Source organism: Schistocerca gregaria, chromosome 7 (genome assembly GCF_023897955.1).
Source record: "Schistocerca gregaria isolate iqSchGreg1 chromosome 7, iqSchGreg1.2, whole genome shotgun sequence".
NCBI classification, from domain to species: Eukaryota; Metazoa; Arthropoda; class Insecta; order Orthoptera; family Acrididae; genus Schistocerca; species Schistocerca gregaria.
This window is the reverse complement of record NC_064926.1, coordinates 419,073,097-419,093,724: the sequence shown is the minus strand read 5'-3', so window position 1 is coordinate 419,093,724 and position 20,628 is coordinate 419,073,097.

The window sequence follows — 20,628 nt, the reverse complement described above, 5'->3', positions numbered from 1 at the left end:
CCAAGATTCGGAGACTACATACAACACTGCATTCATAAAATGACACACAAAGAACGTTGAAACATATGCGAGAGGAAATTAACGACAACCAACCGATTCAATTTTCACCCAAAGAAGTTACGTTCGTAGCGCAATCCTGTCCGTCATGAAATTACCACACACTGGTATACTAAATTCATATTAACACTCTGTGAAATCTTCCCGAAAAGAATAGGTGAGGGCAACTTTGATGCTTACACCACATGCTTGGCGTGGTCAACTTAGTTTACACAAAGAGTGCAACTCCACAATAATTTTGATAATTAATATAAATTACATCGAAACGCAATTTACAAAAGAAAAACCTCAAACTGGTTACTATCGTCTTATTATTAACCTGATGGGTCAAACAATTGTATTATCACGTGGTACTGGTCTCACAAAGTACACCCCACCTGGGTTGAACATAAAGAAAAGTTTCTATATTGAAAAATATTGTCAAGATGAGACGTTATACTCTCACACACATTCGCATTTAAGATTGATTATCTTAGTAAGAGTTACTGATCAACACGTGGTTCCACTTTACTCATAAAGTAGTGACAAAGCAACTACCGGAAGATATTCTGAACTTCACACTCGAATTACACTGCGTTGCAATTTTAGATAACATTAGATATTTTAGAGCTAAACCTGAAATAAAGGTGATTAAATTTTCAGTTAGACTGAACTTAAGAAATCTATTGTCCTACGGACTTAGCAGACACGCGCTTAGCCGGAGATCTGACCACTTCAGACGCTCCCCGCGGACAGACTGCCCTGGGCCCCTACCGAGCGTGCTTCACAGATACAAACGGAAGTGACCAGCGAGGCAGCTTCCTATACCAACATGACAAGGGACGGACAGGACCATACTAAGAATAGAAAACTCTGTGTTTCTAGAAAGTTTAGCTACCTGTTCCGACGTTGGCCCTACTGTTCTCTAGCAGATGGGCTTGTCTGCTACCATCAAGCATGCAACTAGAAATAGATTTGCTCATTCATCCTTTCACACAGAAGGGAAGGGGGATGACAGTATCTTATCATATACAGTATATAAAAGAAAGCGGATGTAGGTTCCGTATGAGGCTGTGTGACATGAATTACATATAAACTGTGTTTTAAAGTGTAGTAGCGTGACAGATCGTTCTTGTTTATGTGTAAAAGTAACACGTTTCACTGCTCAATGTCCTCCCAGATAGTCAGAAACACCACAGTAAATTTAGAAGAGGAATTTATGCCGCAAATAACAACAGATTTAAGAAATTAACATGAAAGGAATCCAACAGATGCTTCTTTTGTTTATGGACTACATTTCCTGGCCATTATTCCACTGAATCTGTCTGGCATCTGCCTTACTCGCGAATATTTTTATGTGGTCGTTCCATTTCAAGTCGCTCTGTACCCATACTTCTAGGTATTTTATCTAAATAGCTTCCAGTGATTGTTGTACAATTCTGTGAATCCAAACATTATACAATGAGGACTCTTGTGTGTGGGGGGGGGGAGGGGGGGAGTATGTGTGTGCGGGTGTGTTCCTCATCGTCTCCTACAGCACTGCACCAATTTTAACCAAACTTCGTATGCGTATCCCCTACTGTCTGGCAACTGTCGCTGTCAGGGTAAGAACCACCTAGCAATCACTGATCTGGAAATATGTCGTCATAAACAAGGAGATGCTTGAAAAATTATAGTCATATACGACGGCCTTGCTGTGCTGGTACTACGAACGGCTGAAAGCAAAGGGAAAGTACGGCCGTAATTTTTCCCGAGGGCATGCAGCTTTAGTGTATGATTAAATGATGATGGCATCCTCTTGGGTAAAATATTCCGGAGGTAAAATAGTCCCACATTCGGATCTCCGGGCGGGGACTACTCAAGAGGATGCCGTTATCAGGAGGAAGAAAACTGGCGTTCTACGGATCGGAGCGTGGAATGTCATATCCCTTAATCGGGCAGGTAGGTCAGAAAATTTAAAAAGGGAAATGGATAGGTTAAAGTTACATATAGTGGGAATTAGTGAAGTTCGGTGGCAGTAGGAACAAGACTTCTGGTCAGGTGACTACAGGGTTATAAACACAAAATCAAATAGGGGTAATGCAGGAGTAGGTTTAATAATGAATAGGAAAATAGGAATGCGGGTAAGCTACTACAAACAGCATAGTGAAAGCATTATTGTGGCCAAGATAGATACAAAGCCCACACCTACTACAGTAGTACAAGTTTATATGCCAACTAGCTCTGCAGATGACGAAGGAATTGAAGAAATGTATGATGAAATAAAAGAAATTATTCAGATAGTGAAGGGAGATGAAAATTTAATAGTCATGGGTGACTGGAATTCGGTAGTAGGAAAAGGGAGAGAAGGAAACGTAGTAGGTGAATATGGATTGGGTCTAAGAAATGAACGAGGAAGTCGCCTGGTAGAATTTTGCACAGAGCACAATTTAATCATAGCTAACACTTGGTTTAAGAATCATGAAAGAAGGTTGTATACATGGAAGAACCCTGGTGATACTAAAAGGTATCAGATAGATTATTTAATGGCAAGACAGAGATTTAGGAACCAGGTTTTAAATTGTAAGACATTTCCAGAGACAGATGTGGACTCTGACCACAATCTATTGGTTATGAACTATAGTTCAAAACTAAAGAGACTGCAAAAAGATGGGAATTTAAGGAGATGGAACATGGATAAACTGAAAGAACCAGAGGTTGAACAGAGTTTCAGGGAGAGCATAAGGGAACAATTGACAAGAATGGGGGAAAGAAATACAGTAGAAGAAGAATGGGTAGCCTTGAGGGATGAATTAGTGAAGGCAGCAGAGGATCAAGTAGGTAAAAAGACGAGGGCTAGTAGAAATCCTTGGGTAACAGAAGAAATATTGAATTTAATTGATGAAAGGAGAAAATATAAAAATGCAGTAAATGAAGCAGCAAAAAGGAATACAAACGTCTCAAAAATGAGATCGACAGGAAGTGCAAAATGGTTAAGCAGGGATGGCTAGAGGACAAATGTAAAGATGTAGAGGCTTATCTCACTAGGGGTAAGATACATACTGCCTACAGGAAAATTAATGAGACCTTTCGAGAGAAGAGAACTACGTGTATGAATATCAAGAGCTCGCATGGAAACCCAGTTCTAAGCAAAGAAGGGAAAGCAGGAAGGTGGAAGGAGTATATAGAGGGTCTATACAAGGGCGATATACTTGAGGACAATATTACGGAAATGGAAGAGGATGTAGATGAAGATAAAATGGGAGATCTGATACTTGACAGAGCACTGAAAGATCTGAGTCGCAACAAGGCCCCCGGAGTAGACAGCATTCCATTGGAACTACTGACGGCCTCGGGAGAGCCAGTCCTGACGAAACTGTACCATCTGGTGAGCAAGATGTATGAAACAGGCGAAATACCCTCAGACTTCAAGAAGAATATAATAATTCCAATCCCAAAGAAAGCAGGTGTTGACAGATGCGAAATTACCAAACAATCTGTTTAATAAGTCACAGCTGCAAAATACTAACACGAATTCTTTACAGACGAATGGAAAAACTAGTAGAAGCCAACCTCGGGGAAGATCAGTTTGGCTTCCGTAGAAATGTTGGAACGCGTGAGGCAATACTGACCTTACGACTTATCTTAGAAGAAAGATTAAGGAAAGGCAAACCTACGTTTCTAGCATTTGTAGACTTGGAGAAAGCTTTTGACAATGTTGACTGGAATACTCTCTTTCAAATTCTGAAGTAGGCAGGGGTAAAATACAGGGAGCGAAAGGCTATTTATAATTTGTGCAGAAAGCAGATGGCAGTTATAACAGTCGAGGGGTATGAAAGGGAAGCAGTGGTTGGGAAGGGAGTGAGACAGGGTTGTAGCCTATCCCCGATGTTATTCAATCTGTATATTGAGCAAGCAGTAAAGGAAACAAAAGAAAAATTCGGAGTAGGTATTAAAATCCATGGAGAAGAAATAAAAACTTTGAGGTTCGCCGATGACATTGTAATTCTGTCAGAGACAGAAAAGGACTTGGAAGAGCAGTTGAACGGAATGGACAGTGTCTTGAAAGGAGGATATAAGATGAACATCAACAAAAGCAAAACGAGGATAATGGAATGTAGTCGAGTTAACTCGGGTGATGCTGAGGGAATTAGATTAGGAAATGAGACACTTATAGTAGTAAAGGAGTTTTGCTATTTGGGGTGGTCGAAGTAGAGAGGATATAAAATGTAGACTGGCAATGGCAAGGAAAGTGTTTCTGAAGAAGAGAAATTTGTCAACATCGAGTATAGATTTAAGTGTCAGGAAGAGGTTTCTGAAAGTATTTGTATGGAGTGTAGCCATGTATGGAAGTGAAACATGCACGATAAATAGTTTGGACAAGAAGAGAATAGAAGCTTTCGAAATGTGGTGCTACAGAAGAATGCTGATGATTAGATGGGAGGAGGTGTTGAATAGGATTGGGGAGAAGAGAAGTTTGTGGCACAACTTGACCAGAAGAAGGGATCGATTGGTAGGACATGTTCTGAGGCATCAAGGGATCACCAATTTAGTACTGGAGGACAGCGTGGAGGGTAAAAATCGTAGAGGGAGAACAAGCAGATTCAGAAGGATGTAGGTTGCAGTACGTACTGAGAGATGAAGAAGCTTGCACAGGATAGAGTAGCATGGAGAGTTGCATCAAACCAGTCTCAGGACTGAAGACCACAACAACAACAACATACACTCCTGGAAATTGAAATAAGAACACCGTGAATTCATTGTCCCAGGAAGGGGAAACTTTATTGACACATTCCTGGGGTCAGATACATCACATGATCACACTGACAGAACCACAGGCACATAGACACAGGCAACAGAGCATGCACAATGTCGTCACTAGTACAGTGTATATCCACCTTTCGCAGCAATGCAGGCTGCTATTATACCATGGAGACGATCGTAGAGATGCTGGATGTAGTCCTGTTGAACGGCTTGCCATGCCATTTCCACCTGGCGCCTCAGTTGGACCAGCGTTCGTGCTGGACGTGCAGACCGCGTGAGACGACGCTTCATCCAGTCCCAAACATGCTCAATGGGGGACAGATCCGGAGATCTTGCTCGCCCGGTTAGTTGACTTACACCTTCTAGAGCACATTGGGTGGCATGGGATACATGCGGACGTGGATTGTCCTGTTGGAACAGCAAGTTCCCTTGCCGGTCTAGGAATGGTAGAACGATGGGTTAGATGACGGTTTGGATGTACCGTGCACTATTCAGTGTCCCCTCGACGATCACCAGAGGTGTACGGCCAGTGTAGGAGATCGCTCCCCACACCATGATGCCGGGTGTTGGCCCTGTGTGCCTCGGTCGTATGCAGTCCTGATTGTGGCGCTCACCTGCACGGCGCCAAACACGCATACGACCATCATTGGCACCAAGGCAGAAGCGACTCTCATCGCTGAAGACGACACATCTCCATTCGTCCCTCCATTCACGCCTGTCGCGACTCCATTGGAGGCGGGCTGCACGATGTTGGGGCGTGAGCGGAAGACGGCCTAACGGTGTGCAGGTCCGTTGCCCAGCTTCATGGAGACGGTTGTGAATGGTCCTCGCCGATACCCCAGGAGCAACAGTGTGCCTAATTTGCTGGGAAGTGGCGGTGCGGTCCCCTACGGCACTGCGTAGGATCCTACGGTCTTGGCGTGCATCCGTGCGTCGCTGCGGTCCGGTCCCAGGTCGACGGGCACGTGCACCTTCCGCCGACCATTGGCGACAACATCGATGTACTGTGGAGACCTCACATCCCACGTGTTGAGCAATTCGGCGGTACGTCCACCCGACCTCCCGCATGCCCACTATACGCCCTCGCTCAAAGTCCGTCAACTGCACATACGGTTCACGTCCACGCTGTCGCGGCATGCTACCAGTGTTAAAGACTGCGATGGAGCTCCGTATGCCACGGCAAACTGGCTGACACTGACGGCGGCGGTGCACAAATGCTGCGCAGCTAGCGCCATTCGACGGCCAACACCGCGGTTCCTGGAGTGTCCGCTGTGCCGTGCGTGTGATCATTGCTTGTACAGCCCTCTCGCAGTGTCCGGAGCAAGTATGGTGGGTCTGACACACCGGTGTCAATGTGTCCTTTTTTCCATTTCCAGGAGTGTATGACGTTTAATTTATTACTTCGTTGCTACTAACTCTATTTGCAATAAATTTTGTAGACAGTATCCACACATGTCGCCGAATGTATCTACATGTATTATATCATTGTATGAAGCATAGTTCAGGAGATATAACATCATAAATATTGAGTTGTTTGAACAACTGCCGGATTGCCCATGACGTTTAAATTTTGTATTTCTCTGCTACTAACTCTATTCGGAACACATTTTACAGACAGAATCCACATACGCCGCTGAATGTACCTGCACAAATATATCAGTGTACGGCAGGTAGTTCAAAAAAATATGACGTCATAAACACTGAGACGCATGAAAAAATGCTACATCATGCATGAAATTTTAATACATTTATTCTTTACTACTAAGACACTCCTTCAATCGAGTAAATATAAGGAAATCCCGGACACTTGGTAGCGCTTTGGCAGCTTTCAACTGCGAAGCGCAAACGGCTGTAGGCGAAAACAGTCGCCATCTGTAGAGCTATGAAGACATATTGCCAAAGAGACGTTTACAAAATCGCGTGGTAGATACGCTCCAGTGTACAGAAACTGTCCGGGATATTACCTACAAACACAGTTCATCTTCTGTTTCTAATAGAAAATTGGCAAAATAAATACTCAGCCAATGTTACGTTTGTCAGCTAGTCTTACAATGAAGGGTCTTTTTGTTTTTGCATTCGCAATACGTTACATTTGTTTATGCTGAGGGTCAGCTGCCACACCATGCACCAAGCGTCGATTCTCTGCAGGTCGTCCTGCGTTTCGCTACAATTTTCTAGCGTCGTGGCCTCTCTGTATACAAAAGCATCATCCACGAAAATCCCAATAGAACTTCGGACGTTGTCTATTACGTCACTTTTATAAACTGAGAAAAGTAATGTTCCTATAACGCCTCCCTGCGGCGATCCCGAAGTTACTTTTAAGTCTGAAGACTTCTGTCCGTTCAGAATGACATGAAGTGTTCTGTCTGCTAGAAACTCTTCAATCCATTCACACGGTTGGTCTGATGTTCTGTACTTTCGTATTTCGTTCATTAGATGGCAGTTCGGAACTTTATCGAATATCTTACGGAAGTCAAGGAAAGCGGTTTTTACCTAGGCGCCTGTATCTACTGTTTTCCTGATCTCCTGAGAGTCTGCACAGATTATGCGAACAACGTGCTCATGTTCTAGCAGAAATTTATCGTAGGTCGCTGGAGCAACAAATAATACCACCTGATTATAAAAAGGTGCAGGTCCTTCCCGTTTTCAAGAGGAGTCGTCGGACATGTATACTTAATTATGGGCCTGTATCGCTGTCGTCAATCTATTGTAGAATTATGGAACTTATTTTGTGATGTCACATTCTCATGATTTCGCAAAACGAAAAGCTCCTCTTTAAATACCAACATAGGTTCCGTAAATAGAGATCTTTTATAGCACAGCCCGCTTGTTCGTCCATGAAATTCATAGAGCAGCAGACAAAGGCACCAACACTGATGCCGTGTTCCTTGATTTTCGGAAGGCATTACATACAGTTCAGTATTGTCGTTTAAGGAACAAACTGCGAGCTAACAGTTTATCGGACCACGTCTGTGACTAGATCCATGACTCAAACTCAACACATTGTACTTCAAGGGACGAAATAAACAGACGTAAACGTAATTTCAGGGGTATCTCAAGGAAGTATTGGTCGAACAGGTATTTTGTAAGTTACTTCTTTTGTTGATGGACTAAATTTCCTGACCATTCTTCCAATGAATCTGTCTGGCATCTGCCTTACTCGCGATTATTTTTATGTGGTCGTTCCATTTCAAATCATATCGTACGCATACTCCAATGTATTTTATGGAAATAACTGACAGCGATTGTTGCCAGACAGTTTGGTTGACATCAGTCCAGTGCCTTAGGAGGAGATGTGGTTCAAAATGGTTCAAATGGCTCTAAGCACTATGCGACTTACCATCTGAGGTCATCAGTTCCCTAGACTCAGAACTACTTAAACCGAACTAACCTAAGGACATCCCATACATCCACGTCCGAGGCAGGATTCGAACCTGCGACCGTAGCAGCAGCGCGGTTCCGGACTGAAGCGCCTAGAACCCATCGGCCACAGCAGCCGGTAGGAGATGTGGAACACACTGCACACACACACACACACACACACACCCACACACACACACACACACGCGCGCGCGCGCGCGCTCGCGCACACACACACAGACACACGATTACATACTCTTCCACGCGCGCACAAACCCATACATGCGTCCATTTTTATAATACGCATCATGGATTTCATAAAATACTTAAGAACTGTTTACAATGGCTTTCAAAAAATGCCTTCTTGTAAGACAACTTCTTTAGCACTGTTCGTTAGTCTCTGACCTTACAATGTTAGAACAATAGAATAACTAAAGAAATGCCAAACAATAGCGATACGTTTGATCATGCGATCGTTTAGTACACGTGGGAATCTATATCTACATCTACTTCTAAAGCCATACTCCGCAAACCACCTGACGGTGTGTGGCGGAGGGTACTTTGAATACCTCTTATCGGTTCTCCCTTCTATTCCAGTCTCGTATTTTTCGGGGAAAGAAAGATTGTCGGTATGCCTCTATGTGGGCTCTAATCTCTCTGATTTTATCCTCATGGTCTCTTCGCGCGATATACGTAAGAGGAAACAATATACTGCTTGACTCCTCGGTGAAGGAATGTTCTCGAAACTTCAACAAAAGCCCGTACCGAGATACTGAGCGTCTCTCCTGCAGAGCCTTCGTAACGAAGCGAGCTGCTCTCCGTTAGATCTTCTCTATCTCTTCTATCAAACCTAACTGATACGGAAACACACTGGTGAGCAATATTCAAGCAGTGGGCGAACAAGTGTATTGTAACTTACTTCCTTTGTTTTCGGACTGCATTTCCTTAGGATTGTTCCAATGAATCTCAGTCTGGCATCTGATTTACTGATGATTAATTTTATATGGTCATTCCATTTTAAATCACTCCTAATGCCTACTCCCAGATAGTTTGTGGAATTAACTGCTTCCAGCTGCTGACCTGCTATATTGTAGCTAAATGATAAAGGATCTTTCTTTCTATGAATTTGCAGCACATTACACCTGTATACATTGAGATTCAGTTGCCATTCCCTGCACCATGCGTCAATTCGTTTCAGGTCCTCCTGCATTTCAGTACAACTTTCCATTGTTACAACCTCTCGATATACTACAGCATCATCCGCAAAAAGCCTCAGTGAAATTCTAATGTTAACAACAAGGTCATTTATACATATTGTGAATAGCAACTGTCCCACGACACTCCCCTGCGGCGCACCTGAAATCACTCTTACTTCGGAAGACTTCTCTCCATTGAGAATGACAAGCTGCGTTCTGTTATCTAGGAACTCTTCAATCCAATCACACAATTGGTCTGATAGTCCATATGCACTTACTTTTTTCATTAAACGACTGTGGGGAACTGTATCGAACGCCTTGCGGAAGTCAAGAAGCACGGCATCTACCTGGGAACACGTGTCTATGGCCCTCTGAGTCTCGTGGACAATAGCGCGAGCTGGGTTTCACACGATCGTCTTTTTCGGAACCCATGCTGATTCCTACAGAGTAGATTTCTAGTCTCCAGAAAAGTCATTATACTCGAACATAATGATACAAAGATGCTCAACAATCTGCAGTGGCAGGCGCCACGAAGGAGGCGTTATGTATCACGGAGAGGTGTACTGCTGAAATTCCGAGGAGATGTGAGTATATATTTCCTACCACATGCCTGTTGCGAAATGACGATGGTTAGATACTAAGACAAACTGGAGCTCGTACGGAGATTTATCAGTAACCATCCTCCCCACGCACGAGACACAATGAAACATGGAAGGTGGGAAACAGTAGAATTAGAAATACCTTCATTGATAGATGGTAAGGTGTTTGACTATTACACGTATAGAGGAAACAGGCGAGTAGGGTACAATGAAACAAACCAATACTCCTAATAAACACAGGTCCGGAAACGAATCCTTTCCGCGATACGACGTATTACGACGAGCACATGAACGCCTCATTACAGCGACCCCAGGGATTCAAATTGAAGGTATGAGCTTGAGAACAAACATATTATAACACATGTTCCACACAGCCAGAGTTCATGTGAAGGCAAGCTTCAGAACGTCAAGCAATCCATGCACGTACACCTTCAAACATCGAAGGCGTGTTCCTAATGCACTGACAACCACCCTCAGTGCGTTCTCTGAGTTCATTAACACTATTAGTATGGCTGGAATAAACCAAGGTTTTAAATATCCCCCAAAATAAGAAAAATCCAAAAGGTTCAAGTCGGTGGACCTGAGAGGCCACGGTATTGGCGAGCTACTACTGATACACTTGTAGTCGAGACTCTATTTACCAGTACCAAGGAATCCGAAGGAAGATAAACTCAAACGTGGCGATGTTTTGAAATAAACGTAACCTTAGATATGAACAGTGGTCTCACACGGACATGACTGCGCTTGTGCACACGTTGTACTGGAGAAAGCATTAGTTTCCAGGTCTATGTTTCTTAGAATTCTTATCTTGTTTCATTGTCTTCTCTTGCCCCTTTAGTTTTTTACGTATATTTATCAAACAAACTGTAGATTTGGACTTAGATGTAGGAGAAAAAAAGATAAAAATGTTGTCCACAATATTTCCAATTTGTGGGCAGGTAACTTCTCTTTTAACAGCCCAGGCCTCGAACACAGTTCCCAGCCTGCTACTTTTACTCAACATCTGTAGGATTAGTGATTATAGAGGGAAACAAGTAAGTCCGCAGCTTCTCCAAAAGACTGGAAATGATACATATTTGATTCCATTTTGTACTGCCTTCTGTGTTCCAACAGTCTGGATCTCCAGTCCTAAGCTGCTTCTTCTGTCACACATTGAGGTGACAAAAGTAATTGGATACCACTTAATATTGCGCCGACATCCATTTGCTCGGCATAGTTCAGCAACTCGACGTGGCATGCACTCAACAAGTCGCTGAAGAAATATTGACACATGCTCTCTCTATAGCTGTCCACAATTGCGAAAGTGGAAGATTTTATTCACGAACTGACCTCTCGAGTATGTCCCGTAAATGTGCGATGGGATTCATGTAGGGCGATATGGGTGCCCAAATCATTCGCTCGAAAATCCAGAACTTCCTTCAAACCAGTCGCAAACAATTGTAGCTCGGTGACATCGCCCATTGTCATCCATAAAAATTCCATCGTCGTTTGATGCAAATGGTCTCCAAGCAGCCGAAAATAACAATTTTCAGTCAAAGATCGGGTCTGTTGGGCCAGAGAACCCGTACATTCCATGAAAACATAACCCAGTAGTTTATATATATATATATATATATATATATATATATATATATATATATATATATATATATATATATATATATATGTTGTTGTCTTCAGTCCTGAGACTGGTTTGATGCAGCTCTCCATGCTACTCTATCCTGTGCAAGCTTCTTGATTTCCCAGTACCTACTGCAACCTACATCCTTCTGAATCTGCTTAGTGTATTCATCTCTTGGTCTCCCTCTACGATTTTTACCCTCCACGCTGCCCTCCAATACTAAATTTGTGATCCCTTGATGCCTCAAAAGATGTCCTACCAACCGATCCCTTCTTCTAGTCAAGCTGTGCCACAAGCTCCTCTTCTCCCCAATCCTATTCAATACCCCCTCATTAGTTACGTGATCTATCCACCTTATCTTCAGCATTCTTCAGTAGCACCACATTTCGAAAGCTTCTATTCTCTTCTTGTCCAAACTAGTTATCGTCCATGTTTCACTTCCATACATGGCTACACTCCAAACAAATACTTTCAGAAACGACTTCCTGATACATAAATCTCTATTCGATGTTAACAACTTTCTCCTCTTCAGAAACGCCTTCCTTGCCATTGCCAGTCTACATTTTATATCCTCTCTACTTCGACCATCATCAGTTATTTTACTTCCTAAATAGCAAAACTCCTTTACTACTTTAAGTGTCTCATTTCCTAATCTAATTCCCTCAGCACCACCCGATTTCATTTGACTACATTCCATTATCCTCGATTTGCTTTTGTTGATGTTCATCTTATATCCTCCTTTCAAGACACTGTCCATTCCGTTCAACTGCTCTTCCAAGTCCTTTGCCGTCTTTGACAGAATTACAATGTCATCGGCGAACCTCAAAGTTTTTACTTCTTCTCCATGAATTTTAATACCTACTCCAAATTTTTCTTTTGTTTCCTTTACTGCTTGCTCAATATACAGATTGAATAACAACAGGGAGAGGCTACAACCCTGTCTCACTCCCTTCCAACCACTGCTTCCCTTTCATGCCCCTCGACTATTATGACTGCCATCTGGTTTCTGTACAAATTGTAAATAGCCTTTCGCTACCTGTATTTTAGCCCTGCCACCTTCAGAATTTGAAAGAGAGTATTCCAGTCAACATTGTCAAAAGCTTTCTCTAAGTCTACAAATGCTAGAAACGTAGGTTTGCCTTTTCTTAGTCTTTCTTCTAAGATAAGTCGTAAGGTCAGTATCGCCTCACGTGTTCCAACATTTCTACGGAATGCAAACTGATCCTCCCCGAGGTCCGCATCTACCAGTTTTTCCATTCGTCTGTAAAGAATTCGCGTTAGTATTTTGCAGCCATGACTTATTAATCTGATAGTTAGGTAATTTTCACATCTGTCAGCACCTGCTTTCTTTGGAATTGGAATTATTATATTCTTCTTGAAGTCTGAGGGTATTTCGCCTGTCTCATGCGTCTTGCTCACCAGCTGGTAGAGTTTTGCCATGACTGGCTCTCCCAAGGCCGTCAGTAGTTCTAATGGAATGTTGTCTACACCGGGGGCCTTGTTTCGACTCAGGTCTTTCAGTGCTCTGTCAAACTCTTCACGCAGTATCAGATCTCCCATTTGGTCTTCATCTACATCCTCTTCCATTTCCATAATATTGTCCTCAAGTATATCGCCCTTGTATAGACCCTCTATATACTCCTTCCACCTTCCTGCTTTCCCTTCTTTGCTTAGAACTGGGTTTCCATACGAGCTCTTGATATTCATACACGTGGTTCTCTTCTCTCGAAAGGTCTCTTTAATTTTCCTGTAGACAGTATCTATCTTACCTCTAGTGAGATAAGCTTCTACATCCTTACATTTGTCCTCTAGCCATCCCTGCTTAGCCATTTTGCACTTCCTGTCGATCTCATTTTTGAGACGTTTGTATTCCTTTTTGCCTGCTTCATTTACTGCATTTTTATATTTTCTCCTTTCATCAATTAAATTCAATATTTCTTCTGTTACCCAAGGATTTCTAGCAGCCCTCGTCTTTTTACCTACTTGATCCTCTGCTGCCTTCACGACTACATTCCTCAGAGCTACCCATTCTTCTTCTACTGTATTTCTTTCCCCCATTCTTGTCAGTTGTTCCCTTATGCTCTCCTTGAAACTCTATACAACCTCTGGTTCTTTCATCTTATCCAGATTCCATGTCCTTAAATTCCCACCTTTTTGCAGTTTCTTCAGTTTTAACCTGCAGGTCATAACCAACAGATTGTGGTCAGAGTCCACATCTGTCTCTGGAAATGTCCTACAATTTAAAATCTGATTCCTAAATCTCTGCCTTACCATTATATAATCTATTTGATACCTTTTAGTATCTCCAGGTTTCTTCCATGTATACAACCTTCTTTTATGATTTTTGAACCAAGTGTTAGCTATGATCAAGTTATGCTCTGTGCAAAATTCTACCAGACGGCTTCCTCTTTCATTTCTTAGCCCCAATCCATAATCACCTACTATGTTTCCTTCTATCCCTTTTCCTACTGACGAATTCCAGTCACCCATGACTATTAAATTTTCGTCTCCCTTCACTACCTGAATGATTTCTTTCATCTCATCATACATTTCATCAATTTCTTCATCATCTGCAGAGCTTGCTGGCATATAAACTTGTACTACTGTAGTAGGCATGGGCTTTGTGTCTATCTTGGCCACAATAATGCGTTCACTATGCTGTTTTATATATAAAATTTTGTATAAAGAAATATATATTAATTATTTTGTATAAAGAAAACTTATGTTAAAGTGACACGCTTCACATCATTACGAATGTCGTATTCATGATCTATGGAACAAGGATTAATGTATGCATGTATGTTAGCACTGACAGCTTTACGCAAACGCCATTGTCCTCAGTCGTTATTCAATTAACTGCGTTGCCCGTTGTGACAGGTAAAGCTTTAAGTATGGTATTCTTGGTACACTCTTGACAATGTGGATCTCGGAATATTGAATTCCTTAACGATTTTCTAAATTAACGTCCCTTGGGTCTAGTTCCAAGTACCATTCCGCGTTCAAAGTCTGTTAATTCTTGTGGTGCGCCCATAACTACGTCGGAGACCTCTCCACATGAATCACCTGAGTACAAATGACATCTTGGCCAATGCACTTCCTTTTTATATCTCGTGTACGCGATAATACCGCCATCTGTGTATGTGCTTATCACTATCCGATGACTTTTTTCGCTTCAGATAATGTGTTAGTTCCCAGTACGGTTCAATTTGTGCGTGGTTGTACCCTCTGAGCGGCTAACTTTGGGATCACTCGCATCCCACAATGTCTTTCTGGTTTTACAATGACAGATAACACTAACAAAGGAATAGGTTACTGTTATTTCCACACTTTTGAACCCTCACCTGGTTACACTAACGTATTGGCTCTTTGTGCTGATTTCTTCGCTATTTTTAAGAGTATTTCTGTCCCACCAACGTCTTTCATTCAGTCAGCCTCCAATACATGAAACTCCAGACGATGTTCCGGAATAATTACATTTTATTGTGAGAGACGCATCCACGCACATATGCTAAAAACACACACACACGCACAAAAATCATTACCTTGCTTTAATGATTCTATAACAGCTCCAATTAGCACATAAAGACTATAGTCGATTTATATTTCGTGAATAAAACCGTCTATGCTTCTGTTTTTTGTTCAGGTACATGTACTTAGGGACGAAACCAATCGAGGCGTTTCATCATGGCTTGAGGAAGCAATCAGATATGATTTTTGCGAGACCTTTTTCGTTAGTCCGTGATGAAACATAGTGACGAAGTGAAACAGGCTATGGACAGACAAAGGCGACTATTAAATACTTTTTGGATCTCAGCAATACTGTCGACTTTGACATTCTACTTGCTAAACTCAGAAGTCAAAACTTTTCTTCAAAAGTTCAATGGTTCCACACGTTTATTATATAACTCCATCAGTGTGTATGATCGCAACAAAGAGGTCACAGTGGAGGAATGTGGTGGTATCAGGGGTCCCCCAAGGATAACAACTGGGCCCATTACTTTTTTCATTTTTGTCGACTATTATTTCCCATTGTAAATATCATTTATACGCTGATAACCTTCAGTTATACCGAATTGCGAGCCAAACAAACCTGTGCACAGCCACCCAACACTAAATATTGAGCCGGCCGTTGTGTCCGAGAGGTTCTAGGCGCTTCAGTCTGGAACCGCGCGACTGATACAGGCGTGGATGTGTGTGATGTACTTAGGTTAGTTAGGTTTAAGTAGTTCTAAGTTCTAGAGGACTCATGACCTCAGATGTTAAGTGCTCAGTGCTCAGAGCCATTTGAATCACTTGAACTAAATGTCGGCTTACTTCCTTTATCAGAATGGATGCAGAACATGGGTTTGAAATTTTAACCCATCTAAAATGCAAGCAATCTTAGTCGCTTACAAAAGGCTTATTACCCCTCAGTTCAGAGAATCTCCTCGACCCTTAATCCTAAACAGCACAGAAATAAGCTTATCTTCTTCTGTAAAGAAGATGCGGATAATTCTGGATCATCGTTTGGAGTGGACTGAAAACACATCTGCAGTCTATAAGAATGTGTCAGCATCACTTCATTCACTACAGAAATATAAAAATAAACGTGTTTGCTCTAGAGCTTAAAAAGAAACTTTCAGAGTCACTAATACTCCCCATCCTTGATTATGGTACTCCTACTCCCCAAGGACTTTCGCATGAGAGCTCGCGCTGGCTGGAACTGGCGGTGAATGCTTGTCTGAAAGACACATGTGATGTGTGCTATTTCGACCATATCACTCCTGCCTACGAACAGTTATCATGGCTACGTGCCGTTAAGCATAGGGATTATCATACCCTGTGATTGCTCTATCATCTTCTCAATCATTGAACTCCTTCTTATTTATCTAAACCTTTAAACTACAACAACAACGCAGAAATACACGTTCTCATCAAAGTAAAATCCTCTCTGTACCAATGCACAACACTATTACGTTTTCTACATTATTTTCAGTCTCTCGGACCCGACACTGAAACAATCTTCCTCAAAATATGAAAGAAATTAAAATGATTTCTAATTTCAAAAGACAGATAATGGCCCACCTTCTGTCCCAGCAGCTATCTCTTCCCTATACGTGTCTCTATCCTCCATCCTCTGCCACTATTCCTTTACCTTATCTACACAGTTCTCTGCTGAAACCCTCTTCTTCCCTAACAGCTATTGCACTGTCATTTCACTTTTCTTCCTTTTCATGATCCATTCCACTTCTACTACCAAACAAGGCTTCAGAAGTACTGATCTAATCGGTAACATTCCTAATACCTTCCTTGTGTTATTATTGGTGTTATTGTTTTTATTGTTGGAGTTATTATTATTATTACTATTATATTGGTGTTACTGTTATTATTATTATTATTATTATTATTATTATTATTATTATTGTGAATTATTACTTTTATTAATAACAGAAATTATTATTATTATGATTATTACTATTATTCTGTTACATTATAACTAATTGATACCATTCTTTATCATCTTTGTTACTGCTATTAATATTATTATAGCCATTATTATTATTATTATTATTATTATTATTATTATTATTATTATTACTGTTGCGAGTTATTATTTTTATTAATAATGCAAATTATTACCGTGATTCTTATTTTTTGTGTGTATTGTTCCTGGTCAGATGTAAGAGAGGGACTTGAGGCACTAATCTGCTCAGGCTACATAAGCACTAAGTAAATCAAATAAAGGTACACACTGAAGTTCGGTCAACTTAGAGGACTGTCACCAAAAACTAACATTGAAATATATCTCCCAAAATTCATATGTGATTGACTCACAAGACCGTAAAACTTGACACGTTAAAGTAAATAAAAATGTAAATGGAGACAGCTGATGACCTTTCATTTATAAAATATACATAATTTTATTATTTGCCATATGGTAAATTATGTATACCGCTGCATTATTATTTGCTAATAAATCCTCACGCTAGTAGGTAACACTAATCAACTCTTCGCTAGACACTACAATAGACTGTACACGGCAATATGGCCTTGTCCTCGTGCGTACCTCATCAGAATGACTTGAATCATGTATCCCACGATTAAAACGAAGACTGACCATTGTCACGATCAAACTAATATGTAAAACTGTCACGATAAAACTCATGCAGAAAACCGTCACTATAATAATTCCGTGATACTCTCCACAGTAATATCACGGTCGTGACCGGTGATGTGGACTACACGCGCTCAGTGACTCTTACGTTAGTACGAAACATGGAAGTTTCTCGTTTTGACTCTGCATCACAACCACGCCTTCTGGAGTATTCTGCGTGAGGAAACTTTGTAGTATTTCTTTGTCTCTTGCGAACTTCCTCTTGCGTTTCGCATTGTGCCAAAGAGCCCCTAGTACCTACCGTAAATAATTTATTACGACGCTGAGAGCCGGCCGATGTGGCCGAGCGGTTCTAGGCGTTTCAGTCTGGAACCGCGCGACCGCTACGGTCGCAGGTTCGAATCCTGTCTCGGGCGTGGATGTGTGTGATGTCCTTCGGTAAGTTAGGTTTAAGTAGTTCTAAGTTCTAAGGGACTGATGACCTCAATTGTTAAGTCCCATAGTGCTCAGAGCCAATTGAACCATTTGAACGACGCTGAGGACAGTAGGTAACATCTGCCACAACGCTCATTATCCTGTGAGTGTTGCTGAGCGGAGAGCAAAGAGCCACGATGGTACAGGAACAGTTGTGGAAATAAATGTCCATGAAACACAGATATGACTGTGTGTCATACCACTGGAATGATGGAAACTATTTACCTCCTCTATTTGGTATCCACACTTGTTGTCACACTGAGCGTTTATTAGCCTTTATCTGTGGAATCCAGTTTCACAAAACTCATGTTTAGTCTGCATTGAACATCTCGTCATTTCACATTGCTATGTGATCAGAACGTAAATCTAGTACAGAAGGAAATAACAATAGCGGACCCCACTACAAGATAATAATAGGAGATTTCAGTGTAGAAGTAAGATAAAAATTAAAGTATGGTTCTTCAGTTCGGAAGTTCGCATGTGGTACTAGAACTGGTAGAAGTCATACGTTAGTAGCATTCAGTGAAAACATTACATTAAATCAACGTGAGTCGCATTGTATGAGTCCCATAGATAGGGATCTATGAAACATGGAAACAAATCTGAAATGCAAATTTATGTATGTAGAAATATACTTAAAAACATAGAATTACAGTTCTAACATTAATCATATTAAAACCGAATACTTTAATTTTAATAGTCCCTGTAAATAATCTTCAGTGTAGTTCAAGGAGTTGTCCAACAGAACATTTAATATGTACTGAAATTTTGTAGAATACATATGCACACTTTATCTGACTCCTTTCTGTATTAATATTAAGCCGGTGAGGCTTTTGTAAAGGTTGTTTTTGGTCGTAGTATTATATTCATGCTTTTCACAGTTTTTTTTTTTTTTTTTTGAGAATAGGGAAATATTTGTAACAATAAAAGACTTTAATGAATACATTTATCGCAAAACAGCTGTCAAGAAACCAACTTTTCTAAAGACATCTCTGCAAGCTATTCGACAAATAACACGGTATGCAGCTCTAATAACTAGCTTCTGTACTCTGGAAATATTATTCTTGTAATTTCAATTTCTACAGAAAATAATGTCCTACGTCACTAGTCAACGCAAATACACGGAATAACCTGTTTTTTACTATTCGATCCTAATGTACACCATACTATTTGTGTTGTTCTGCTATCTCTAATATTTCTGCTGTCTTTCAGGGGAGTATACAACAGATATATGCGTTTTTAAATGATAAAATATTAAAGCTAAATTAGCACAAAAATATTATTGCTACAATTTTTTGCTCTACTTTCTGGTGGATTAGCTGCTGAAGGATCTGGGGAGGAGGGGCAGCCAGAAGTCGACGTCCTATTATTATTTTTTTGGTGTGGAGCGCAGCAAGATGTATTTCGCTGTCTGTTGAATTAGACAAGACAGCCTGACAGGGATGCATGCAGATAGTTTTACATTAGTTGCTATAGTGCAATAATTGTATGATACACTTTCAACATGTCCGTTGTTCGCTCACTGCTTCGGCGTTCAAACGCATCATTCCCATTTTGTTTCCTTCTGGTTGTAACTTAGGTTGTTGGTGTGAACTAAACTGGGCTGGTTTCCTATTTTTTAATTTTCGTGTGTGTCTGTATGTATATGGTGTGCTTACGTAAACGCCATTTGATAAAATAAGTCGCAAAAATTATCTGCAAGTGTATAACTTTCTTTGAATTAACTTTTATCAAAATAATCGGAAAACCTGAAAGTGTAAAATAAACACACTATCGTGCGATATTCTGTATCGTACGGTGCAATGAACAGTGCTGTAATGTGTGACGTTACAGTACGTGACTTGCAGTCCCAACACACATAACTGAAAGGTGTACATTAAGTTACAAAACGATTTTTGAAGGAATAACAGTCCAAAACGCTTCTGTTCAAATGCCCTGTAAATTTACGTACGCAAACTGATCAAATAAAATTCCAAACATTAAATGATGCTCACGCGAATCTGACACTGCACTGAAGAACAGATCTGTTTGAGAAAGAAATGGAATCTGTATTGAACTTTACTGAAACTGATCCTGATAACAATTTCGAAATGCAAAGCTCAACTGTATAAATTATTTTGTTATGTTCTGACTGTGATGTTAAACTGGCCCTAACAAATTTTTGTGACCTACCTGTGCCAACGGAAACGCGATACTGCTCGAAAGAGGTGAAAAAAAAAAAAAAACAGCGCTGTAGCAAACCAGATAAAGGAAAGAAAACCTTGCGCCAGTGCGATGCAAGGTTGTGCAGCTACACTAAGCACATTAAGCGTTAGTTTTAGCCACCGAGTTCCATGAAATTCAATACGGCGACACGCAATTTGAAAATACAACTTTCGTGAGGAGATAAATTACGCGCAATGTAGCGACAACGTTACCTGAAATCTTCACTCTTCTGAAATCGATCTTTACAAAATCATATTCCCAAAATTCAACATCCCTTGCATTTCCATCTCTGTGCTTTGC